Below are 27,815 nucleotides of genomic sequence, written 5' to 3' on the forward strand. Positions count from 1 at the left end.
TGTGCAGTAAGTTTTACCATCTAGATTTGAGTAAGTGCACTCTAAGGTGTTTACACAATGATGAAATAGCCTAACAACGCCTTTCTCAGAACACATTCCCATCAGGGCTATCCTGATGTGTTCTCTACTCTGTAATTTTGTTCCTTTAAGAATGGAATCATCCAGTATGAAGCCTTTTCAGACTGACTCATTTTCATAACACATAATGCCCTCCAGATCTATCCTGGTGATTGCATGTATACCAATAGTCCATTCCTTTTTATTGCTGAGTAGTATTTTATGGCATGGCTACACCAATCACCCACTGAAGGATGCCTAGGTTGTTTCCAGTTTTTTTGTTCGTTTTTCTGTAGCTCTTACACAAGAGGGCTTCTAGTCCTGCTTCAGGCTGCAGAGCCTTCTGAATTCCTGGTGAGCAGCCAGCATCTATCTCCACGTTCAGGACTATGCATGCACAGCAGGGGGAAATGACCGCACACCATGCCCTGGCTTTTCAGTTGCGGCTCATTCCTGATGACCCTTCAAGTTTCAAGTGGCACAGCGCCTTTTCTGAAGTCTTCGTGTTGATAACCATCTCTCTGGCCAGGCTCCTGCAGCTCCCATAATCCCATGTGTTCTTGGTCTCTCTATCCTCGGCTCAGGCCCCAGCTTGCTCAACATTTTTTGTTGAAGCAGTAGATTGACAACCTTTTCTAACAAAGGCGATCTGCACCTGTGATTAAACACATTCTAGAAGGAGCATCTTAAAGGGAGATGGTCCTCTTCCGGTGGGCCATGCTTTCTTACTGGAACAAAGTTGCGCCTGAAGTGAAGATAAGACCACCAGCGGAGGCCTCGGGTGGTTCCAAGGCTTTGCTATTATAGATAATAGTGTAATGAACATCTGAGTGGATAAGTACATCTCTGTATATCTGATTGTTTCCTTGGGAGAGTCCTAGAAGTAGAATGACTGAGTCAGAAGCAAAAACTCTTGTATCTCTTAGTACATGTTGCCAAGTTGCTTTCCAGAAAAGTAGTTATATTAGTTTTCTGCTGTCGCTTACCAAATTACCACAAATGTCATGGCTTAAAATGACACCAGCTTGCCTCCCTGTTTGAGAGGTCAGAAGTCCCACAATTAAGGCGCCTTCAGGGTCATCTTCTTTCTGGAGTTTCTAAAGGAGAATCCTTTTCTTTGCTGTTGTTTTTTTTTTCAGCTTCTAGGAACTGTACACTCCTTGGCTCATGGTCCCTTCTTCCATCTTCAAAGACAGCAGAGTAGCATCTTCAACTCTCTAACTTCTGCTTCTGTTGTTATATTTCCTTCTGTCCTCGCCTTCACTGATCCTCCTCTTTCACCCTTATAAGGACCCTTGTGATAACATCAGTTCCATCCCCATAATCCAAGATAATCTCCCCATCTCAAGATTCTTAATCTAATCGCACCTGCAAAGTCTCTTTTGCAATGTCAATTAACATATTCACGGGTTGTTGGATTAAGATGTGGACATCTTCAGAAGGCCATTGCTAGCTATTCACTAGTATTAAAGCATTAAGACTCCCTTTGAAAAAGAGCAAAGTATAGTCTGAAGAGTTAAAAGGCAGGATAAAAAAAGATACATTATTAGAGCATGGGCCCAAGGACTGTAGGATCTCGGGTTCGATTCCTGGGCAAGGGCACATGCCTTGGTTGCAGGTTTCCCAGACCTAGTAGAAGTGCATGTGGGAGCCAACCAATGGATGTGTCTCTCTCACATAAATGTTTCTTCCCCTCCTCCCCCACCTGCCTCCCTCTCTTCTATCTCTCCTCTCTAGAAATCAACAGAGAAAATATCCTTGGGTGAAGATTGAAAAAAACAAAACAAAAAAACACGAAAAAAAAACACACCATTCACTCAAGATGGAAGAGCAAGGTTGTTTTCCAGTTCCAGACAGATGCAGTACAATTACAAATCAGGGATAATTCTGTGGAAAGACTGTCGCTAATATTGACATTGTGTTCAAGCTCAGGAAAGATAGAACACCCTGTAAACATGCGGCTCCGTCTTTTCAATCTTATAAGCAGGTCAACTCGACCAGGAACTCAAGCTCAGTTATCTCTTTTCTATAATAACTACTAGGGGCCCGGGGCACGAAAATCATGCACTGGGGATGGGGTGGGGGGTCCCTCAGCCCAGACTGAGCCTTTTTGCAGCCTGGGAGCCCTCAGACAATGTCTGACTGAAGGCTTAGAGCTGCCATAGAGGCGGGAGAGGCTCCCACCACTGCCACTGCATTGAACATCTGGTCCCTGGTGTCAGTGCAGCGACTGGTCATTCTACCCTGCGGTCAATTTACAAATTAGCCTTTTATTATATCAGATTGTCAAGCAACCTAGCAGTATATAAATGATTTATTGATGTATGATTCATGACCTTGCTACCTGTTCCTTCTGCAAAGTTTTATGTAGCTCTTAGCCACTGCTACCTGATCAAAGCTCACACACTGATTCCAGGGGACCAAGTTGTCTTGTGTGCTTACAATACCTCCACCACTTCAGAGAAATTTCACTCGCAATCTTTGCCAAGAAGTATTCCTCCTCCCATGGCAACTGGCTAGTTCTAGTGGAAGCTGCCACTGTGAAACCATCTCTGCTACCTCTTCCTCATGATCTGGACCACGGGAGGTGATGCATTACTCAAACTGGGGCAAACATGGCTCCCCACTGTCCTGGCTGGGTGACTAGTCCAGAACCAATCCGAGTTCTTCTTTGGAACCTTTAAAACTTGAGCTTAGGGAAAGAAGCTTTGCCTGATGGTCAAGAAGGACAAGGATGAGAGTTTGGATGCCATTAGCAGCTATGCCCCCTGCCTTTCACAGAAGTTGTCCTGAAAGAAGCGACACGCAGAGAGAGGCAGAGTGGTAGACACAGAGACACCAGGCCGAGTCTGAGGTCCTAAAGGCGGTCATCCCTGAGTCCAGCTGTTTCCCAAATCTCTCCTCAGTTTGGGTTTATAGCCATCAAACCCCCTTCTGGGGTGCCTGTCATCTGTAACTATAAGATTACTGACCAGGACACCGACAGGGGTGTGGCGCCTTCCTTTTCTCATTTCTTCCTCGACGGCAGGCTTGTGTCTGATGGCTCTGCATTTCACCTGCTCTTGGAAAACGACTTCCAAAGCCACCCTTGGCCAGGTCTCAGTGACTGATAGGGCTAAACTGATAGGGTTGGCACTCCCAGGCTATCCCTCCTCAGGCAGCTGGGCCGTGGGAAATCACACCTGGAAGCAGCATCCCCTTAGAACAACCCAACCACTGAAGTGTCTCCTTGGTTTCAGGACTGGTCTTAGCCTGATCTACACGTAGAATGGGGATGTATTTTGGTGACGAGAGAAAAAGAGAGAGAGAGAAAGAGAGAGAGAGAGAGAGAGAGAGAGAGGGAGAGAGAGAAAGAAAATTCAAATGTGAACAAATGCATTAGGGACTTCTCTTCCTTATACTCAGAAATCAACATGTACAATTAGGCCAAGGTGGGCCCTTCCTAGCCCATGAGAAGAAAGGAAAAGAAGGGAGAAAAATCCTACCGCAGATGGGCAGGCAGCAGGCACTCCATCCCAAATGTCCCGGCAAACAACACTACCTTCTCAGACAGGGCACGGCATCTTGCAAACCAAAGGTGACTCACTGACTCGATGTGGTAGCCCCACAGCCTTTATCTTGGGCATCTGACTGGATGCAGCCTCCAACATTAACAGCCCACGGATGCCTAGTTCACGGCAAATGTGTGCTATAGAGCTCTGGGCCATCAGACACAAGCTTACCATCAAGGATGAAGTGAGAAAAGGAAGGCGCCACACCCCTGTCGGTGTCCTGGTCAGTAATCTTATAGTTGCAGATGACAGGCACGCCAGAAGGGGGTTTGATGGCTATAAACCCAAACTGAGGGGAGATTTGGGCCTCTCCCATGGTGGGTGCCACAGAAATAGTTTTGGCATGAAATCCCCTTTCCTCCTGAGCCTGGGTCCGCAGCTCCTTGTCTGCATCTCTCTATCCCCTGGAGGTGACTGGCTTCGGTGGCTTAGGGGAAGGAGTCTCCTATGCTTCCTATTTAACGCTTTCCATTATTTGTTACAGAAAGTGCTGGGCCATTTCACTGTTGCCTTGAGTTCAAAATAAAGTGCCTCCGAATAAACTGAAGCTCCTGTCTTGACTCTTCCAGCCAAAACAAGTTCACACGTGTGGGCTGGCCCAGATGACCAGCCTCCGTGCACATGAAGAATATAATGTTCCTGCTCTAACAAGCATTTACCAGAGGAGAGGTGATTGGGAGGTTTTCCTGTCTTTTGTTTTTGTCGTTCACAGGAACACACTCTGACCTTCCCTTGGCCTTTTGGGTATCACGCATATGCTGGAGACTACGGATTTTGTAGATGAGTAGGTGGGTGAAAAAAGCACTTGGCAGTTTGTCAAGATAAGTATACAGCCTTTTTTTTTTTTTTTTTAAATGGGGAGGTGGGGAGACACCATCCGTATTAAGTGGTGTTTTGAAAGCTGGGAAGGGTGGAGGATCTCGGTGCTCAGACGAGAAGGGAGCCTGGTCAGCTGGGGAGATGAGAGGCAGCAGGACCTGCGAGGCCCCTGCGTGCGCCCCCTGAGTCAGGCATGACGGGCACAGCAGAGCGTAGGGGAAGTGGAGCCCAAACAGCAGGCTGAGTCATATTTACTGAGGAGACCATGGAACAAAAGCTGTAGACAGGAGCCTGTGCGGGGGATGGCATTCACAGTGCTCTCACCACCCCATTAGCTGTGTTCCTCTTCCCTAACGTGATGGGCTACGTGGGATGTGGGTTAAGAAAACCAAACACAGGCTCTATTTTCCCATTATCTTCCCGCAGGTGGTTTTAACCCTGTCGAACCCAGGTGTGCGTTGAGAGATTTGCTTTCAACTGACATTTAATTTTTAACGTTTCCCCGTAGAAAAAGCCTATGTTTTATTCAGAGGAAAATGTTTATTGAATTATCCTGGAAATTGTAAGCCCAGTTCTAGTCTCAGATAGACCCCCCACCCCTCCACCCACACCCTTGAGACAAGGAGACAAATAAAAGTCAACAGAGCCCTAACCGGTTTGGCACAGTGGATAGAGCGCCGGGCTGCAGACTGAAAGGTCCCAGGTTCAATTCCAGACAAGGGCATGTACCTTGGTTTCGGGCACATGCTCAGTAGGGGGTGTGCAGGAGACAGCTGATGGATGTTTCTAACTCTCTATCCCTCTCCTTTCCTCTCTGTAAAAAATCAATAAAATATATTTTAAAATTTTTTAAATAAAAGTCAACAGATTTGGGCATGCAGCAAGCTCTGTCTCCAGGTTGCTACAGGATCTTAGGCAAGTCATTTTCCTATTTTCCTTTTTGTTTTGTTCTTTTTAGTTTTGGTTTTGTATTTGTATTTGAAAAGTAAAAGAAGCAACCTAGAAACTAACAATTACTCACATTTCCGCAATCCCCAACTGATCACTGTTGACCTGTTGGAGGCTATTTCTTATTTGTTAGTAAAAGGGTTGTACTGGGTGATTGCCAACATTTAACATTCCCTGATTTTATAATGATTCCATGGGTAAATAATTCTGCCTCCCACTGCTACCCCCACCAAATAACTGTATTTTTAGTGGTTCTGTGGTTAACCATTGACACTTGTACCTGACCTTTCGCAACTCTATCAGAAAGCAGGAGCTCCCAACTTTTTAACAGAAGGCTCTGTTCATCTCCCCCCTGAAGCCATGGGATTAGAGGGAAGTTGGCAGTGAAGTCCCTGAGCGAAGTTGCACCCTCCTTCTAAGCCAAGCCAGAGCTTTGCGAGCTGCTGGCAGCGCCCATCTTTCCTGTTGGGATCCTCTTTATAAAAAGAGACTCTATAATTGCCTGGGGGGAAATCTCACCCAAGAGAATGCAAATGTCTCGGGATGTTTGTTCGCCCTTGGCCAGACTCCCACTCTGCAAGATTTCAATAACATCCAAATTCTATTTGTTGGTCGTGCTTTTATAAGTAAATCACTGATATCACATACTTTGATATCTCTTGTCTCAAGTATCCTCCATTTGAAAATTCGGATCTTTTTCAGGCCACTTACTAAACACATAACCACCAAGGAAGTGCTCGTGATGTGAACTTCACACACCTACACCAGTGACTGCTTCCCGGTACCTCTAACATCCTAAGGGCATGTTCTAATTCATTTATTGAAAGGACTGAGCTCTATGCATTCCTAAACCAGGACTAGAAGAAGCCTCTAAAATAGTTCTGGGTAAGGTTTTGATGAGGTGCTAACCAGCCATCTTGGTCATGGAACCCCAGAGATTAGAGAGTGGGAACATTGATGCAAATTATTCTCACAGACCAACACCGTGTGTGTGAAGAAGGCCTCCGTCTGTCCATTGAGGCCTTCGGAGGGCAGCTGTCACCTCTCAGCGTGCTACGTTAGAACTGGAGGGGGCTTGAGACATGCTGGAACCTAATACCTTCATTTTACAAGGTGGAGGGAATAGGGCCCAGTTTGTCCAAGAAAGCTTGTATCTCTAAATTTGTGAAACACCTTGATGTGTGTAAAGGATATTGACACACATTATTATCTCCTTTGAGCTTGAGAGCAGCTCTGTGCATTAGACAAGTCAGGTGTTGTTAGCTTCATTTTAGAGGTGCACAAAAGGAACCTCGGGGCTGGTAAGTGCAGGACTCAAGGTCAGAGGTACTGAGTGGTAGACCTCGAGCTCCCCGTCTGCCTCCCTGCCCAGTCATGCCATGCACTGCCTCCGAAAATCCAACCAGAAGTCTAGTTTTTGCTTGAGGAAGAGCAGGTGCCACAGGAAGAATAAAGAGGCAGAGATGGAAGAAGAGGATGGGACTGGAGTTTTCCAGCTGAATGCTGTGTAATTTGTTGGGTCCCTTCTATTTATTAGTTTACACTGAGTGGCCAGATTATTATGATCTCTGAGTGCATAATAATCTGACCACTCAGTATATATATATTAGAGGCCCAGTGCAAGAATTCGAATTCATGCATGGGTGGAGTCCATCAGCCTGGCCGGGGGGGGGGGGGGGGGGGGGGGGAAACATGGGCATGGCCACCTGCCTGCTGGTTGAACTCCTGATCAAGGGGACAATTTGCATATTATTAGCCTTTTATTATAGAGGATATACACTGAGTGGCCAGATTATTATGCGTTCAGAGACCATAATAATCTGGCCACTCAGTATACATGTTTGTCATAATAGCCTAGTGAGGCAAATAGTCCAATCTCCTTGTAAAACAATGACTTAGAGAAGTGAGAGACACTTGACCTTAGTCACATCGTCAAGACAACAAAAAAGAGCATCTGGAATTGAATATATGTTTTCAGACGCCAGACTCTCTCGCCTTCTCTACTGTGGCGTGCTAGACATACCTGGGAATTCCAGGTCACATGATCCAGTTTCTAATCAGGACACCAACAGAGAGCAGGTGGTGGGCTTCAGATGCCACGTGTGTGGCATTCGGCCCAGGGGTCTGAAACTGGGATGTGAGGAAAGTAAGGGACATAGACAGGGGAGAGACATGGATGATCTGAGCAGCTAGTGGCTGTCCAGCAGCATGGAGAAGCGTCTGAAAGGCAGAGGCACCAGGGACTGGAAGCACAGAGGGCTTCAACATGGAGGAGTGGGGCAGGGCAGTGCCAAATCATTGCGGAACAACCTCCGAATGGAAAAGACTGCAGGAAACGCGGTGGCTGGGGGTGGGACTGGGGGGATGTTGGCTTGGTGCAGAGCAGGGCTGCGTGGGAGCAGAGAGGATTCTGCAAAGCGGCCCTTTTTCATCACAGGCATCCTGAGAACAAGTGCAAGCAGAGAGATCCGGCCCTTCAAGAACCACCTACCCAGCCGCCCCCACAAAGACATTACCCAATGCCAAGTAAAAGCAAAGCAACAACCCATTTGGGCCCATGAGGATGAGCCAATATCTCGGGAGCATAATGCTGGCCACCTCTGACAGTTACCTTCCTCTGGTTGCAGAGAGGAGCCAGGGAACTGTTTGTATTGTCTGCTGTGTTCCGGGGACAGTGCTAGGAGGTGCTATCACACTTCCCTTACTGGTTGCTAAGCAACTGCATTAAGATGATATACAAGGCTGAGGCGCTGGGAGGTGTGTGTGTGTGTGTGTGTGTGTTGGAGTGTGTGCATGCTGGGGAGGAACTGCAGAGCGGCATGGAAAGAAAAGTGGGCTCTGTTGATTTTGCTTTGACTGATGGATGTTGGCAGGTGACATTTAGGAGGGTCCTGTCTTGCAGAAGGAACACGATGGCAATACTTCTGAATCGTGGGGAACCAATTAAGAAGCGTTTGAGTGTTCACAGCACAGAAAGAGGACCACATTCTATGTAAACTGCCCCCCAAGAATAGTATCTCAGAGCAGAAGGAAAAGCACCTCTGGCGTGTGAAACTTGAGGTCTTTCTAGGTCCAGGTTGCTGGAGCGGGATGCTGTGGAAGCAGCAGAATGGGCTGGTTCAGGAGGAAAGGAATTCTGCATCATTGTGGGTCTAAACAGACTGGACAACCAGTTGTCACGTGAGCTTACTGGAAGGCTGGCCTGGAAGTGGAAGTAGGGGAGGTAGAGCAAGAGGCAGAGGAACAAAGGCAACAGAAGTAAAAATAAAGGATATGTTCTAAGAAGACAAGGTAATACCAGCTCAACTGGACAAAGGTAAAGTAGGATGTTATGAGCAGAATCGTGTCTTCCCAAACTCCTGTGTGGAAGTCCTGACCTCCAGAATGTGACTGTTTGGAGATAGGGACGTTAGTCAATGAAGGTAAAATACGGCAATTGGACTGGGCCCTAATCCAATATGATGGATGTCCCTATAAGATGAGAAAATTAGGACAAGGACATAAACGGTGGAAAGGCCCTGTGACAGCACAGGAAGAAGACAGGCATCTACAAACCAAGGAGAGAGGCCTCAGAAGGAACCAACTTTGTTGGCACTTGAATCTTGGCTTTCCAGCCTCCAGAATTGTGGGGAAATAGATGTCTTTTGTTTCAGCCACCCAGCCGATGGTATTTGTCATGCATCCTGGGCTGGCTAATGCACCAATGATCACTAGGCAGAAGTAAGGCTGAGAGAGCAGACCAGACGAACTACAGAAGAGTCTTGGGACCATGAAAGCCAGGCTGAGGAATTCAACCATAAAAGGAGTCACAGATGGACTTTTACTCAGTAAGGTTAATTAACAGAAAATTTCCAAACAAAAAGCGCATTTGGAGAGGGGAAAGGTAGGGGCCCACAGTGATAGAGCCTGGGAACCATCACCGAAGAGGTCTTGTTTCTTGTGGAGTTATGTGGACTGCTGGCCGTGACATTTTAAGATGGTGACAAAATCCGTTATGCAGAATTAGAGAGCCAGAAAGGCAGGCATCTGAAAACCATGTCATGCAGGGAAGGGGTGGGGGACAACTCTGCATGTGAAGTCTGGGTCAGGGAATAATGAGTAGGTGGTCCCTATCTTTAAGTGATGTCATATTGAGAAATAGTCGTCAGTGTGGGCTGTTGCTGGGGGCAGCTCCAGCAGGTGTGCTTTAGAGAGTTCAGTTCTGTGAAAGTAAGAACCTTCTAATAATAAGAATCTTCCAACAATGAAGAGTTCTCTGGAGAGACATTCTTCTCAGGTACTCCAGGAAAAGACCTTTCTCCAAGAGATGATTAGACTAGGTGACTTTGCAGTCTACCACTCCTTCCCCCAAATGATTCTTGTCCAATGCGGGCGTTTCTAGTCCATTAAGATTCCCCACTTTTCTGTGATCAAAGAACACGCTCCACCACTTTCCCCGTTACTCACAGCAACATGCGAGCAGAAAGCAAGTAGTTCTATGAGAACAGAGTAAAAATTAGAACTCACAGAATCCCGTTCTTCAGCTCTTTCTTCCTCATCCATTAGTGGGAAATGGACACTCCAAGAGGGCAAAAAGCCTACAATAAACACCAGGGTCTTGAGTGACCAGACTGGTATTTCCATAAATTCACAATCACAGTGAGTGGGGTTTTAAAGGTACATGGAGAGTTTACTGTAGGCCAGAAACTGCCTAAGCCACCAGATAGGGCTGAGAGTGGATTTTTAAATGGGTAAGATGGCCCTAGCCGGTGGTGCTCAGTGGTTAAAAGTTCGGCCTGTGCACCGAAGGGTCCTGGGTTTGATTCTTGGTCAAGGGTTTGTACCTGAGTTGCAGGTTTCACCCCCGGCCCTAGTCAGGGTGCATGCCAGAGGAAACCAATCAATGTCTCTCTCCCTCTTTTCCTTCCTCCATTCTCTCTAAAGAGCAATGGAACAAAAATGTCCTCAGGTGGTGAGGATTAACCAAAAATAAATAAATTAAAAAAATTAGACAAGATGGTCTTCCAGGACTCACTGAGAGTCCAAAGGAGGAAGCGTCCATTGTCACCAAGGCCATGTGCTGGGAGCACAGTGAGAGCAGGACCAGCCATCCTGACTACTGGCAAGAGGAGATCAGGACGACGTCACAGAGGTGGTGCAGCAAAAGCTGAGGAGGATTTCAAGGAGTGAATAAAAAGAAAGAGGAAGTATCGGGCAATGCGGAGCATTTGGGTAGAAGAAACAGCTCTCCTGGCAAAGGTTTGAGACATGAATACCACTTTGGGGAATGAGGAGTGTGCACACCTTTGGGACCGCGTGTCAAAAGGCCAGGCACTTTGTCGCCAGAGGTCTGGGCCTCTGCTGCTTCCAGGACAGCCCAGAACCCTCCCGGTGACCTTCCAGACGATGAGCTCCTGGCCTCCTTCATGCCTGAGGTATGTACATTTCTACTTGACTCATCTTCCTGTGTGTCAACCCTGTCACAGGTTTTGTTTATTTTGCATGCCTGAATCAACCCTGTGTAATTTGTCTGCTTCTCAAAATCGTGGATGGGTCACCGAGTCCCATTGCCAGAAAGTCAGATCGGCAGTGCGGGGAAAGCAATGGCTTCCCTTCACAAGCAGTAAAACCCAGCCTTGGCTCTGTCTGCCTTTGCTCAGGAATGGGCGTCTGTCCCACAGGAAGAGCAGCAGCTCCCACCTCCGCCATGCCACTCACCACCCGGGCTCACCCGGATGTCATCATGGGCAGTCCTGCCCTGAGGATGTAGCATTTTTTTAAAAATATATTTTATTGATTTTGTACAGAGAGGAAGGGAGAGAGATAGAGAGCTAGAAACATCGATGAGAGAGAGTCATCGATCAGCTGCCTCTTGCACACCCCCTACTGGGAATGTGCCCGCAACCAAGGTGCATGCCCTTGACCAGAATTGAACCCGGGACCTTTCAGTCCCAAGCCGACGCTCTATCCATTGAGCCAAACCGGTTTCGGCGGATGTAGCTTTTTTGTTTAAACATGAGTAAAGGTGCTGAGGTTTCTATCAATATTTCCTGAGGAGAGGGTAACAGAATTCCTCCAAGAAGAAAACTTGTGTTTGTTTAGAGCTATCCCTGCTATTTATTGAATAGTTGTAGTTCTCCCAAATTCGTGTTGACACCCTAAACCCCAAAGTGATGGTATTAGGAGGTGAGGCCTCTGGGAGGTGACTAGGTCATGAGGGTAGAGCCCTGGTAGGATTTGTGTCCTTATAAAAGAGACCCCCCCAGAGAGAACCCTGGCCCCTCCCATCATGTGAGGACACAGGGAAAAGCTGTGAACCAGGAAGCAGGTCCCCACCAGACAAAGAATCTATCAGGGCCTTGCTCTTGAACTTCCAGCCTACAGAACTGTGAGAAATGAATGTTGTTGATAAGCCACCCAGTCCATGATATTTTGTTATAGCAGCCCAAACAGACTAAGGTAATCCTCCACCAAATCAATGCATATAAATGAGGCTCAGGGAGCGTGGGCTGGTGTCCTTTGCTCTGGAAAGGGAAAGAAAAGAGGAGGGGAAGGAGAGCAGAAAAAGAGGCAAATGCTACAGGACCTGACCCTCTCCATAACCCTCTTCCCCCTCCCTCCAATTCTTCTGTAAAACCACAAAATCAAACGTTCTGTGTTTGGGCTTCTCGGGGTAACTGGTGCATGGGCTGAGCTCTAATGCCCTGGGGTGATAAGGCTGAACAAGATCTGATAGCACAGAGGTGGCCGGAAGCACCAGGAAGTGTCTAGAGCTGACAGAGATCCTGGGGCAGGACCTTGGGTTGCCATAGGCTATGGAGCTGGAGTGCCTGCCAAGCGTGATAGATGAGGGGTCAGGGCCCCAGGGGGCATTTCAGTTACACATTTCTGAGTTCTAATAGTGTGCGCCATTGATAAAGACAATTGTTAAATGTATTACGTATTTATGTGCCACACACCAATGCTAAGTGCTTTATACACATAAATGGGCTATCAGTTTTTAATCTTGGCACTATCTCTTTAAGGAAAGCGCCACCGTTATCACGGTTAGGCACGCAGGGGAAGCTGAGGACTGGAGGGGTTAAGAATGTGCTTGAGGCCACATCTCCAGGAAATAAGGAGCCACACCTTGAGTCTGAGGGCTTGCTCCTAACCATTAGAAGCACTGCCTGCTGATGGATCGTGAGTTATTTGTGTGAAGGAGGATGTTCCCTTGCCTCCACTGGGAAACTGGATTGCTCCATATTTAAAGGAGCAATAATATCAGGTCCAAGCTTGTGCCGAGAGGAAAAGAGCTGGGGGAGGGGAAGGGATGGAGTAGGGTGATGGTGCACAAAGAAATGAGCTTACAGGCTTGCCATTTTCCTAAAAAGTGAAAGATGAGCTCAAGAACTGAGACTAGGAATCCTTTTTCCAAAGTTAGGGCACGTTTCTCTTTTTCTTCTTTAACCAGGAGACTCAGAGGTTGATGGAGAAGATAAGCACATTTTGTGGGTCCTCCCCCGCTCCCACTCTTCACTCACTCTCCCCCCCCCCCCCGCGCCCCACCCTGTGACCTTGGCATTAAGCAGTTGTAAATAGACAGCAAAGGGCAGTAGTTCCAAGAAATGTATCTGGGTCACTCAGACTTCTGTGATTCGTGTGGGTCCTCAGGCCAAGGGGACACCAGTGGCTTCATTTGAAAGGAATGAGGTAAGACAGCAAGAATGCAAAGACAAGTCTTGGGGAGAGGAACCATGTTTGGAAGTTATTCAAGTGTTGAAGAAGGCAGAACAAGGGCTTGGCTATTTGTCATCTGAGAACCCCAAGGTGCAGATCTGGAGGAAGTGCGGGAATGAGCAAAAAAAAAAAAGAAGGATCCATCGCGTAATGAGATTCCTGAGGTACATAGGGATGCCAAAGGCAGCACAGGGTTTTTTTGCCCGAGGAAAACATTCTTAATTTGGCTCTGGGGGTGGTAGTTCCCTGAGTGATTACAGATTAGAAACCACATTATTTCCAAGGCTGATGAGCCCATTGACAACTCTGGCACCCGGCCACGCCATCTCATGGATGGGGTTCAGCCAACACCTTCTCTCTCCGCCTCCTTGGCCCCTTGGTGGGTACATTTCAAGGACTAGGGGCCAGTAAGGGCCAAAGTAAACACATAGGTCTTGGCTTGTTTTGGTCTGTTTTTCAAACCTTCACAGTGATTAGATAGATAGCGATGGAACACCTCCCGCCGTAGCCGTGGAGGGCAGACACAGGCACCATGACTGGGACCTGCAAGTGGAGAGTCTAATTGGAAAAGACAATGTTATGGACTGAATGTTGGTTTCCCTCCAAAACCCGAATGCTGAAGCACTAACCACTGCGTCTGTATCTACAGATGGGGCCTTTATGGAAGCAATTAAGGTTAAATGAGGTCATCAGGGTGGGCCCTGATCTGGTAGATTCAGTGTCCTTATAAGAAAAGGAAGAATGACAAGAGCATCCTCCTTCCCCCGCTCTGTCTTGTGCACACACACCAACGAAAGGCCATGAGAGGACACGGCATGCAAACAAGGCCAAGGTCCACAAGCCATGCAGACAGCCCTCACCAGAAACCGAAATGCCAACCCTGATCTCAGACTTCCAGCCTCCGGAACTGCGAGAAAAATATGGCTGCTGTTTCGTCCGCTCGCATGCTCCATGGTATTATATTTTGTGATAGTGGCAGTGCTAAGACAGAGGACACCATAACCAACAGTAAAATAAGGAGAAGGGAAGTCCTGCCCAAGTCAGGAAGAGGGCTGAAGGAGCAGACAGAATGGGAGATGAAAGCGGACTGAGGGTGCTGGGGGAAGGGCAGGCGGAGTTGGGATTAGAATTTCAGGCCTAAAGGGGTCTGAGAGGTAGGGATGTAGGAAGCCTGGGAGAGGCAGTCCCGATGGAGGGAAGACCACAGACAAAGACCAGAAGCAGGGGATGTCTGTCAGGCCCTGGGTGGCCTTGGGCAGATGAAGGGTGGGCTCATAGCAGAGCCCATGGGGACATGGTAGATGTTTCAACCAGGGTGGACATCAAAACCACGTGCAGAGGGTTGGGAGCAAAACAAAGCAAAACCAAAAAAGGGACACGGCTGCCTGGGTCTGACTCCAGATGGCCCCCTAATAACAGAACCGGCTCTGCAGCAGTGGTTCTCAAAGTGTGGCTCCTGGGCCAGCAGAATTCACATCGCCTGCAGAACTGTCCAAAATGCATTTTCTCGGGCTGCTCCCTAGAGGGACGCAGCAGTGACTTTGGAGCCAGAGCCGGTAAGCTGTGTGCTGCTGGCTCTGGCCTTCGAGGAGCTACATGGAGGGTCCAGGCTGCTTCCACTCAGAATGTTCTCCAAAGTGTCTCTTCCCCCTCTCCCCAACCCCCCGGGATCCGGAAGTCTTCTGCCCATGGATCTCTTTTAGCAGCGGATCCAATGTTGTGTATCTTGTTTTCATGTAAACCCTTCTGGTGCGCCTCATTTCCACAGGTGTCGGAGGCCATGTCTAAATTAGTACTTTTTCCTCAGATCCTTTCTCTAAAACCTCAGATCTGATCGAACGTGGGCCAAGTGCAAGGTTCATATGCTGACTTTTGCGAGAAAATGATTGGGAGGCAAAGGGGCACAAGACAAGGTCCCCCGCCTTCCACCATCCTGTTCAGCAAGGCACGTACTTGTGAAAAATAATTTTATCTCAAGATAACATGTGCCTGGAAGAAAAGGCTGGTGCGGCCAAGGGCTCTGGGAGGAGGGGCGCCGGGAAGGTGGAATGTGAGCTTCCCTCCCATGTCTGGTCCCTTTGCCTCCACCAGAGTCTTCCAGGCCCGGATACCCTACCCGCTCCGTGATTCCAGGAGATACCTATTCCTACTGTGGGGGCGAAATAGATGCCTGCCAGGCCCCTTGCTTTCCAGGTGGGTGTCTTCTTCATGGATTCTTGGTTCCTGTACCCGAAGCACCATCTCACCTTCTGCACTTCCCCGCTGGAGGCAGCTCGGTTCTGGCTCATCGGGACAAGCCCCTCTGTTTTCTCTGTGCCTTACCCTCTGCACACAGATGTGCAGGAGCAGACAGCAGGAAGTGGGCTCCTCCTCCAGGTTGGCCCTTGCCACCACCCTCTTGCCAGCCAGCAGTGTAGATCGCTGAGACACCCACGTACCAGCCCATAGGCATGGCCTGCTGGCGGCCTTTGCCCAAGCCCTAGAAACACCTGTCTGGGCTCTCTGATCCAAAGCCTGATCTGTGTTTGGCACAAGAGCTGCTCTGACCCAGGTCCAGAGTCCTCTTTTCCATAACAAAAATCTGACTCTCTTCCCTGCTCAAAGAACCCTATAGCCATACCTGCTATATGTATGCCCATCTTATATATCCTATAGCTTCCTGTTGTTAGAGAATAGTGTCCAATGCCAAGGCTCTGTGACAAAGGGCGATGCCTCGGTCCTGCTGGGTTCAGCCGCCCTGAGCTGTTCACAGCTTCCAAGCCTCTCCTCTTCGGTGCCTTCTTCCCTCTCAGTACGCTATGCTCTCCCCCCGGAAGAGCACCCTCCACCCTTTCTCAGCCTGGCGCACTCCCATCCGTTCTTCAGAACCCTTCCCAGAATCGCCTCACTTGTGAAGCCTCTTTGGCCGCCCCGTGGGAAGGTTGGTAGCTCTGCCCTTCATACCTCTGGCATTTGACATTCCTCCTGCAACACATCTGGTTTTATTGTGACTGCTCGCCCCGCTCTGTCACCTCAAGGGTGGTCTCTGGTTCACGTTTGTACCCCAGAGCCTAGCACAGCCCCTGGCCCGGAGCAGGTGCTACACGATGCAGAGCTGGGCCTCAGGTTCACCACATCAGAGCCGCCGATTCCATATCCTCAGAATAAGGAACAGGACTGGGAGGAGGAAGACTGACTGTAAACTGTCCTTCCTCAAAGAGGTTTCAAAACCAAGGGAAACACCTAGCTGGGGGCAGTTTAGGCTCAGTGTGGCCATGGCACAGAAGGAAAGACTAGCAGTCGCTGGGATCCCATCTAGGAATGGACTGAAATGCTATGGAAGGGACCCAGCCACTTGCCTGATACACACTGACCTGAAGCCCTCACTTTCTTTACGGACCACCATGGGTAACAGAAGGAGTCAGTCCTTGTCCACATGTCCTTCCTCTATCCCTTCCTCCCTCCCCTCAACCCCAGCCACACACACTCCAGAGGAAATGTCACAGGAGCCTGTCTTCCATGAAGTTCTTTCTAAAGAGCAGTATCTTCTGTCACTATTCCCCCTCCAGGATCTGTGCCTTAAAAGCCACCTCTACAACTTTCACCATGTCTCTGTCACTTCACGTGTCTTGCCACAGCTTCCATTTTTGTTCCTCTGCCTGCCATTCTTTCTCTTTTCTTTCCCCCTTGCTCTACCCCAATACCCAGAACCCTCTTCTCCAGTTCACATGTGTCTTCTTAAGAGAAGGCCAGAGGGGAAGACTGGGAGGGGCCGTCTCTGTGTGGAATTTGCTGGTGAATCACTAGTCAGTGTGGTTTGGGAGATGGATGTGGCTGTCCCACCGCAGAAGGGAGAAGAGGTAGGCGCCTAGCACCAGGCCGTGCATGAGACACCAGTAACCCTGTCCTCAAGCTGGTGGAAAGGCAGCAGTGGACTCGGGGCCCGAACAAGGAAAACCCTAAGAGAATCCTGCATCATCTCACACACCTGAAGGTCCTGCTCCAGCAACCATCGCCCTGAATCAAACCCTATAGTCATGTCACTTGGTCTTTGGGTTTCTCGATCACCTCCAGGAAACGGAGCAGACTCAGGTTGTCCTATTTTAAAGGAAGATGATAAAGATATTCCAGACAACAGAAAATATGTGGTCCTGTTTCCAACGTTTAACTGCAGATCTGCTTTTAAAGCAATTTCATATATGATCCTGTATAATATAAAATATAGACCGATGCTGATTTTCTGGGTAGGAATTCAAAGAGAATTAGATTGATGTAGTTGTTTGATTGACCTGCTTAGTAGTTTCCATTTTTTCTTTTATCCATTTGTTCATTCCTAAAGTCATTTGTCTATCTGTTCATCCACCCATTCATTTTTAAATATTATACATCTTTAAGTATCAATAAAGCTCTCCCCCTCCCCAAATTATCTGTCAAAAAAGAGAAAGTTTATATTCTAGCCCTGACAGAATCTTTCATATTATGTCTTTTTTTTTTTCAATTACCCTGTTTTGAACAAAAATATACTGTTTGGGGAAAATATTAGCCTGACACCACTTCAGTCAATACAAATCTTGGATGGTTATGGAGGTCACTGGATAGAATTATTGGGGTGTTTTTTTTCAAGCATGATGCCATAATGTAGATTTAGTAACTTTTCTTGGGGGTATAGCTTCGCAATTACAAGCCCTGAATTTTGTTGTGAGAAGACATTTAAAAGATCATTTTTAAAATCAATATACTAAATGATATATTGTGAATATCTAAAAGAAATACCTTTGTACAATTTGATTAGACATTTCTCCAAAAAAAGACATACAAATAGCCAATAAGTACATGAAAAGATGCTCTATCATTAGTCATAAGGGAAACACAAATTAAGATTACAACAAGATACCACTCCAAGTCCACTAGAAGAGCTATCATCAAAATTGCAGACAATAACACAGTATTGGTGAAGACAGGGAGAAATTGGAGCCATCATGCATTGCTCATGGGAATGTAAGATGGTGCCAGTGCTGTAGAAAGCAGTTCAGCCATTACTCAAAATGTTAAACATAGAGTTGCCACATGGCCAAGCAATTCCACTCCTGGGAATATAACTAAAAGAAATGAAAACATATGTCCACACCAAAACTTGTTCACGAATGTTCACGTCAACATTGTTTATAATGATCAAAGAGTGGAAACAACACAAATCTTCACCAAAAATAAATGGATAAATGGATAAATAAAATGTGGTATCTATACTAATAATCTATATTAATAATAGGGTAATATGCAAATTGGTTAGGAGGCTGTCACAGTAACGACAGATCAGCAGGCTGCGTGCACAGCAGGTGTGGGTGGGCAGGGACTTGCAGCACGAGGACGGGGGGCAGGGCTGTGGCAGAGAGGCCTTTCCCGGCTCCAGCCTACCTCTTTGGGGCAATCTATAGAGGAGCCCTGATGGGTGGGTGAGCCTTTCCACTTTGGGGCAATGGATCATGAGGCTCCAACACTGTGAGAGGGCACAGGCCAGGCTGGGGGACACCCCCACCACCACCATGCTGAGTGCACAAATTTCATGCACCAACCCACTAGAATCCATATAATGGAGTATTATTTGACAAAAAGGAATGAAAAACTGATTCATGTCACATGAATGAACCTTGAAAACATTATGTATGCTAAGGGAAAGAAGCTAGTCATAAAAGGTCACAATGTTGCACAATTCATTAAATGAAAAGTCCAGAATGGACAAATCCTATTTAAAGTAGATTAGTGGTTGCCAGGTATTTTGGGGGGGGGGGGGGAGAGAGAATGAGGAGTGACTGCTAAGAGTACAGGCTTCTTTGAGGGGTGATGAAAATGTTCTGCAATCACAGCAGTGATTGTTGCACAATTCTGTGAATTCACCAAACTGTACACTTTTTTATATTTTCGTTGATTTCAGAGAGAGGATGAGAGAGGGATAGAAACATTAAGGATTAGAGAGAATCATTGATTGGCTGCCTCCTGCACGCTCCCTACTAGAGATTGAGCCCACAACCCAGGCATATGCCCTGCTCAGGATTTGAACCATGACCTCCTGGTTCATAGATGGAAGCTCAACCACTGAGCCATGCTGGTCAGACCAAACTGTGCTTTTTTAAAAGATAATTTTTTGGTATGTGAGTTATATCTCAAAAAGACTGTTATTAATAAAATAAAATGAGTGGGGTGATCACATTGTAAGGTATAAAAATGCCGAATGTACAGCTGAAATTAATATAACTAATATAAGATTGTATACTAACTACACTTTAATTAATTAATTAATTAAACACCTTCTGGCCTAATAGGAAATAGCCAACTCGCCTCTGACTGTAGGGACAATGATATAGGTCAGAACACAGACAGTTGATTCAAAAAGTGGTTCTGTAATGAGAAGGACACTGATGTCAAAGATGTAAGTGAAATGTTTCAATCCTATCTAATAAAAGAGTAATATGCAGATTGACCATCACTCCAACACACAAGATGGCTGCCTCCATGTGATCAAAGATCCTGCCCCCATATGGACACAAGATGGCCACCACAAGATGGCCAGCAGGGGAGGGCAGTTGGGAGGGACCAGGCCTGCAAGGGAAGGCAGTTGGGGGCGATCAAGCCTGCAGTGGAGGGCAGTTAGGGGTGACAGCAGAGGAGGAAAGTTGGGGGCAGACAGGCTGGCGGGAGAGCAGTTAGGCATCAATCAGGCTGGCAGGGGAATGGTTAGGGGGTGATCAGGCTGGCAGGCAGAAGCAGTTAGGGACAATCAGGAAGGCAGGCAGTTGAGCAGTTGGGAGACAGCAGTTCTAGATTGTGAGAGGGATGTCTGACTGCCCATTTAGTTCTGGTGGGATTAGGCCTAAATGGGCAGTCGGACATCCCTCGAGGGGTCCCAGATTGGAGAGGGTGCAGGCTGGGCTGAGGGGCACCCTCCCCCTTCCCTGTGCACAAATTTTGTGCACCGGGCATCTAGTGTTTTATAAACAGGGATCGTTGGGAGGGGAGGGGGGAGTATTTTTAGTTTAATGTATTATTTTATATAGTATGTGATTTAAAACACGTCACCATGATGATATATTAAATATACCCTCAAACATTTACATATTCATTATTTTTAACATCCCTAATTATTGGAAGGCACACCTATGTTCGGGCACACATTGTATTCTTCAGATGCCAATTGTGTGTTAGGCACCAGCTGTGTCCTCCATTATGGCATCGCTCTCAGTACAGAGCGGGTTCAGACCTCAACGGAGCTTGCAGCCTAGCTCATCTGAATTAAAATGGTTTGAGGTGACTACTATGAAACGTTTGTAAAAGTGCTCGCAAAGCCTTGTGGGCTGTTCTCAATATCTGGGAGGCCATAAGTGGCTTGAAGCTCAGATGAAAGCTCTGGACGTTCCTCCCATAAACACGTGCATTTTATTTGCTCAGAGGGGAAGACAGTGCACCTTCTCCCAGGACCAGCATGTACACAACACCCCTCCCCCAACACAGTCACCCGCCGTCGGCCAAGTTGGATTCCTCCCCCTGAGATGATTCTTTGCTGAACTCACTTGAATCTGGACCCATTCCCCAGCCCTTATCACCTATAAGCAATGAGAACCTCAGGAAACAGAGACCTGGGTAAGATCCAAGATGATCTGGCTCAGGGACCACTGCAGAAGGGGTCAAGGGTCCGGCAGACCTCCCCTCACCAACCCTGAAGGGCCTTCTGTAACCTCCTTAATTTACTGGGCTCTAAGATCCATTTTAAAAAAACGTCTCCACTTGTTAACAAGTCCCTGCCCATTCCCCTTGCTGTGTGTACAAATGCAAACCCTGAGGCTGGAACAGGCTTACCCAGGTGACTCACTCAAGGTCATGTGGAGGAGCAGAGGCAGAGCCACCTGGGACCAGACCCAGGACTCCTCCAGGACTCCCTGTCCCAGGGCAGCGCCCTCTCTGTCCTTCACACCTCTCTCTGGGAGTGAACACAGGTGGGCAGCTGTGTGTTCGCAGGTGCAGGAAGGATTGTTCGACACAGAGGTTGAGCAAGCTCAGAGGCACTCTTGGGGCAACAGAGGGCTACCCTCTGGAGATACAGGAGCCCACATGGGCTAAGTAGTTCCAGATCTTGGGAATGCAAGACCCAGAAAGCTCCAGCTGCAATGTGGCCAGCCCTGTGCCAGGTGGGGGTCCAGGTTACTAAAACTACCAACTTCTGTCTTGAAAATCTCTCTCTGGTATTCCTCAAGTGACTCCACCCTCTCTACAAAGGCATCCTGCCTCTTTTCCTATTCCCTGTCTCTGTTCTGTCATTTAGCCTGACCTACATGGGCTCAAGAAGCTGGAGGATGAGGGAAAGGAAAAGGCAAGGATCTGATGGATTAGGGAGACACGGAAGGAGTTGGGTAGACAGATTATCGAGCTCCAGCTCTAAACGCTGACTCCCTCTCTCCAGGCTCCAGGAAACCTCCACATTCCAGAGAGGCACGGAGTGCATCCTGACCTCTAGGGAGAACAGTGATCCCCGTGCTTTTGCAACTGGTTGCTGTGCCACCTGGCACAGGGAGTGAGGGAGATCGCAGCTGGGTCGGGTGAGCCAGGGATGCAGGAGGGAAATGGAGATCCTATTCTTGGAGGGAGTTTGGAAGGAAAATCAAGGGGAAAGTACCTCCCTGCCCCATAGGAATGTCACATCCCAAAGGCCAGTCCCAGAGGCTGCAGGAGAGCACACAGGTTTCCCAGGGCGGGAACTGAGCCAGAGGGAGTCAGACCAGAGAAGGTGAATGAGGTGGATGTTCCAGGAAGGATGCAGGACTTGAGCAAAGGTTTGATGAGGAGAGTATGGGGAAATTGGGTGAGCAGGGCAGACAAAGGTCAGGTTATAGAGGGCACTGAGTAGTGAATTTAAGGGATCTGGATTTGCCTAGAGGCCCTGTGGGAGCTAGAGCGAGGTGAGGGGGAGGCTCGGGTAATATGGGGTGATAGGAGGTAGTAGGCTTGGCTGGAGCAGGGTCAGCAGAGAATAGAGAGGGAATTAGAGGCACATAGAGAGCCTGTAGGCCCTAGCTGGTTTGACTCAGTGGATAGAGTGTTGGCATGTGGACTGAAGGGTCCTGGGTTCGATTTCAGTCAAGGGCAAATGCTTGGGTTATTATGGGCTGGATCCCCAGTAGGGGGTGTGCAGGAGGCAGCAAGTCAATGATTCTCTCTCATCAATGATGTTTCTATCTATCTCTCCCTCTCCCTTCCTCTCTGAAATCAATAATAAAAAATATGTATTATTTTAAAAAAAGAATGTTGGACTCATTAGTGAGGGGGAAGGATTTGAGTGGAGGAAAGGAGAGGAGAAAGGGAAGATAACTCCATGTTTTACCTGAGTACCTAAGAGAATGACAAACGCATGAACAGGCGGAAGAACGCCAGAAGGAAGAGATGGTTTGACATGAGCAAATTATGAGTTTACTTTCCAGCATGTTGCAATGTTTCAGATGCATAACTTGAGTACCAATGTCTTACAGACTTGCAAGTGGAGGGTTGAGGCCAGGGAGGAGGGTCAGGCTGGAGGTGGCGCCCAGGAGTGCTCTAAACTGATGAGGGCAGGTGGGGGCAGATCTAAAAACACGCTCCTCATTGATTCTAAAGGAGGCTGACGCACAGATGCTGCCATTAGCCTTCTAGACAGGCTGACATTTAGTGCCTGCCTAACTTGCCAAGATGAGGTCCGAGGGAAAGGACTTATCTGCTAATCAAGAACACAAATGCTACCCTGGCTGGTGTGGCTCAGTCATTAAAGCATCCGTCTGCAGACTGAAGTGTTGCAGGTTCAATCCTCGCCCTGGTCGGGGAGGGGACAGGAAGCAACCAATCGATGTGTCTCTCACATTAACGTTTCTCTCTCTCTTCTCTTCCCTCCCTTCTTCCACTCTCTCTAAGAAAGCAATGGAAAATAGTATCCTTAGGTGATGATTAACAAAAAAGGACTTAAAAGAACACAAAAGAAGGAAAAGATTAAAGAGAAAGGCAAATTACATATATAACCTAAGAGTGTGATGCTTCCACAAACCCTGCATCTTTTACATTTACCTAAAGACCGATTTCAACTCAGAGGATGTCGAAGCTTCAAGATCCTCTCCAAGACTCCCACATCATCCTGGATTACACGATGTATGCAAACTCCAGAGACTGAAACTTATTCACAATACTCTCCTCGCTGCTCCTCCGGCAAGCTCTATTCTCTCACACCTACCTTACACGCTGCTGCCTACATCTGGCCGTGGTCCCTTCGCCCAAGACAAAGCTCAACAGCCTTCAAAGTGCAGCCCAGCAGCTCACCACAGCCTTCAGAATAATGTCCAAAGCCTTCAGCTGCCAGGTTCAACCTTTATCTTACTTTCTGCCTTTGGACCTTATCTTTATTGCCCTTTGGTTCCCTTGGCTCCACCAAAAATAAGTCATTGGAAACATGCCTTCCCACTCACCTGCTTTTATTTACATTCTTCTTTGATCACAACCACCATTCCAAGTTTCTACAGCCATACTCTACCCACCCTTTCAGAGCTTTTCCAAATGCTACTTCCTCCAGGAAGCATTCCTAGACTTCCCAGACAGAAGTCATCTCTCTTATCTTCTGACCTCATAGCATTTTATCGGAACCTCTCCTATGACACCATAAGGCCCCATCTTGTCTAAGAGTTATTTATTTACCTTTATGTAGTACCTCCCCTACCAGATGGTAAACTTGTTGAGGACAGATACAGTCCTTCAAATGGGGAAATAAAAATACACCCTGAGGGTGAGAAGGGGTGAAGAGGTGAAGAAATATTAAACAAATGCCTACAACAAGTTACAAACGAGAAAATTAAGGCTCAGAGGGATTACATGACTTGCAATGTCACCCAGGTAGAAAGTGGCAAGAGTCGAGACTCAAACCCACCTTTTTCTGACCACAAACTCTCTCTTCCCAGGGAGAGTGGCTGGAGCTATTTCACAGGGCATTTTCACACAAGTCAAATATTTCCAATGCCCCTTTGGGTCCCGCAGTACCATTTCTTCATCTTCAAATGAGAAAAGTGAGCCTTGGAAGAGTGAAGAGACTCACCCAAAGGTACACAGTCGGCAAGTGATGAATCTGAACCATAGCCATGGCTTCTGACTCCAGCTAGCTTACCCAGGAGGGCAAACTGCTGAGTGAGGGACCCTGCCTGCCTCAAGCTGGGGTGGGAATGTAACTGGATGCTGGCAGGAGCGCTTTCAAAGCTGGTGAGGATCAGATCGCCTAACCTGCCTGGAGCAGGGACGGAGGGCGGGGAGAGTGTAAACCTGAGCCTAAGGGAGAGGAGCCAGGCTCTCACTCCAGATGCTCCTGGGCAACAAAAGGACATGCGTGGGGTTGAGGAGGGACAAGCTGCACTAATACAATAGAACGACCAGCTCGGATCAGTTGGGAAAGGGAACCCTCAGAAGAGGAAAACCCAAACTCAGGGCAGAATTCCCAGCAGGTCTCGGAGGAGCCTCTGGGGCCCGGGTGGGATCGCATCAGCTGGTTAGAACTACGTCTCAGAGTCTAAGAGTCAGGGGGGAGACCCTCAGAGAGAAAAGGAGCACACAAAAGGGGGAGGGGCTGTGGTCCTGGTACGCTCGAGTTGTTGGGAAAATTGCCTGGAATAAAAGGGAGGCCAGTCCAGGAGACAAGAGTCAAAGCCAGCCCTGAGTTCTAAACCCTGCGTGAGGTGCACTCCCCAGGTCCCCCTCTCTAGTGAGCGAAGTTGTCAGAGTCTGTGTAGGTGGATTTCGGAACATAAAAGGGAAGCAGGGGACTGGAGAGGAGGAAAATGTTAGTGAACTGCAGCCAAGATGGAAAAGGGGAAGGCTGCCCCTTCCGTGGGCATTGGCAGTCGTGGCCTTAGTTCTAGCTGCGCTGACTGGCTGCCTTATAAGAGCAGCAGGAGCCTGAGGGCTGGGGAAAGTCAGAGCTGGGGGAGACCCCGAAAACCAGGAGCATGGGTTCCTGCTGCCGGCCCACAGCAGGCCTGAGGGGACCTTGGAGACAACTCCTGCAGTCCTCTCCCCAACGTGTGCCTAGGTGAACAGTGCATGTGAATGTGCAGTCTCCAGGCTGCTGTCTTAATCAAACTGTCATCGTGAGTAATAATCACACCTTGGGAAACAGCAGTGACTCAAAAGGCTGCCCCTCCCCCGCCGCCACCCCCTCGCACAGCTCAGCTCAGCTCAGAGCGCTGCTGGGAACCCCGGAAGTGGAGCCACCACCTCCTCCTACCCCTCAGCATTTTCTCCTGCCCCTCAGCTCTCTCAGCACCTTCAATGGCCACGCAGACTCCCCTGTCTGATGGAGTGACTTTGCTGGTTAAAGAGCTAATTAGGCCTGGCTGTTCACCAAACACAGGGAGCGGCGGGGGGGGGGGGGGGGGGATGAAGCAAATACTGTTGTCTATGCAATGCATGTCCATGAGACACACCCATGAGAAGCCTACCCCGCAGAAGTTGGCCTTTTTCCTCAGGAAAGAAGAAGAGAGAAAAAAAAGTGTTTCCCCTTCAGCTCAGATTGACCATAAATATAAAAATGTAGCCCGGCTGGTGTGGCTCATAAATTGAGCCTCAAACCATGGACCTAGAGGTCACCTGTTCGATTCCCAGCCACAGCACATGCCCAGGTTGTGGCTGGATCTCCAGTAGGGAGCACACAGGAGGCAGCCAATTGATGTTTCTCTGTCGTTGATGTTTCTGTCTCTCCATCCCTCTCCTTTCCTTTCTCTCTCTCTCTCTCTCTCTCTCTCTCAAAAAAATAAAAATAAAAAAATCTATACGCAAATACATATTTTTTAAATTAAAAAATATATATAGATACATATATACATATACATATACATATATATATATATATATATATATATATGTATATATAAAATGAATGCCTACTGTGTGTCACCTGTTAAAGAACTGAGTGTTTTATGAACAGCCAAGGCTATTTTTAAGCTGCTACCCATGACCAGCTGGGATGTTACAATACTGACATGGTCTGTAGGAGTTGGCCAATGTCTGTCACATCAGCCTCTGACTTCCTGGCTCCTCCAGCCCCAGACGTCCCCGGGGTTTTCACTGATCCCACTCAGGACGGTGGCTACTGTCAGTTCCGTTAGATCCTGCCCATGGTTTTGTGGCTGTTCACATTTGGAACTTGACTATCCCACTCCATCCTCATGCAGAGCCCTGTTACATCTTTGTCTCACAGATGAGGAAGTCGGGCTCAGTGACGCAATGAGTCTGGAGTTGGAGCTGGAACCCAGAGAACTGACCCAGTGTGGCACTTGACCACCAGTCAAGTTCCTGTTACAGATTCGGTGGCCACTCTCCTTGCTCCTCCCCCTTTTCTGTAGCCCTGAAGCAGAGTCTAAGAGAAACTCTTGATCACCAAGCCAACAACTTCTCTTAATTACCACAGCCCTGAGCATGCCAGCAGTTGGTTATCTATGATCCAGCCGCATCTGTGTGACCACCTCAGCGATCCATTCTCCTGGAGCCCATAACTCCTGGGCAGGAGGAGGGACTAGGGGCTGGGAGACCTGTGCCCTTTCTCCTCCCTGCCTCCCCATCAACTGTGCTTGTTCAGGGCACATGGAGCTGCTGCCATCACCGTGGAGGACTAAAGGCCTCTCCCAGGGTCTTCTGAACAAGGGGAGAGGACATAAGCTGAGGAGGAAGATTAAGGCTGACAGGGGTAGGTGTTGATGTTCATGGAGTCTGTATGAGGCTGGGACAGTGGCACTGGAGTGCTCCATCTCTGAGCTTCTTCTGTAAATTGGACACTGCTGAGTCTGGGTCCATCCTGGGTAGAGTTTTGGGATGAATCATGTCCTCTGAAAGGCCTGCTTGGTCCCAGAACCAAACCCACATCAACAATCACTAGATGTGGAATGAGACTGGCCTTAAGGCCATAATAGGTGTCCCCTCCCGCCATGCCCCTGCGAGGGCTGTATAGTATAAGTTAAGGAATCATAACAAGCCCTGTGATATAGGCATCTTTTCTGCAGGACTTATCATAATCTTGATGGTGCAAATATGGGTGATAAATTACCAAGAGGGCTCACTGGGAATGTTTCACCCCTGGAACATCTGGAACAATCTCAGGGCACAGAGCTTCTCTGAATACAGTTTGGCAAATGCTGCTCTAAAGACAAAACGCTTATCACTGGGCTGAGGGTGGAGAGATTGACTAGTAGAAAGAGGGGCCATTTTTAACTCAGTGGTTCCCACAAGGGAAACACACTTTCCATTTCCTTTTTCTCTTACCAAATTCTATATATGTATTTTTTAAATTTATTTCAGAGAGGAAGGGAAAGGGAGAGAGAGAGAGAAACATCAATGATGAGAAAGAATCATGGATCAGCTGCCTCCTGCACATATGTCCTTAACTGGAATCAAACCTGGGAACCTTCAGTCCACAGGCTGACATTTTGTCCCACTGAGCCAAACCGGTTAGGGCTCTTTCCAAATTCTTAACTCCTTCTGAGTTTTCTTTTAGGAAGCCCCTAATTTGCTTTTACAAATGTCAAAAAGTGGTTCACAAAAGGACTCTAACTTCATCTACCCCTGAGCTCTATTTTTCTAATAAGGTACTCGTTATAAAAGTGAAAATTCTGACAGCCAAATTTTATGACTCATTTGTCCATGTCAGGCACTGTGCTGGGTGTTGTATATTTGTTCTCTCTTTCAATTCATTCATTCACATTTTCTTTCGGTTAATTCTAC

General features: G+C 47.9%; 1 protein-coding gene across 4 annotated transcripts in view; it reads right to left on the reverse strand.

Annotated features, from left to right (window-relative positions):
* Nucleotides 1-27,815, reverse strand: part of PTK2B (protein tyrosine kinase 2 beta) — a 115,420-nt gene that overhangs the window by 84,848 nt on the left and 2,757 nt on the right. Inside the window, exon 1 of one of the 4 annotated variants that reach the window (XM_045576961.1) lies at nt 8,415-8,433. The exons of the other annotated variants lie outside the window; for them this stretch is intronic. The gene's annotated coding sequence lies outside the window, so the exon portion shown is untranslated. Of the gene's footprint in view, nt 1-8,414; nt 8,434-27,815 lie in introns of those variants that run through there. 4 annotated transcript variants of the gene reach the window in all.

Source organism: Pipistrellus kuhlii, unplaced genomic scaffold, assembly GCF_014108245.1.
Source record: "Pipistrellus kuhlii isolate mPipKuh1 unplaced genomic scaffold, mPipKuh1.p scaffold_m20_p_8, whole genome shotgun sequence".
Lineage (NCBI taxonomy): Eukaryota > Metazoa > Chordata > Mammalia > Chiroptera > Vespertilionidae > Pipistrellus > Pipistrellus kuhlii.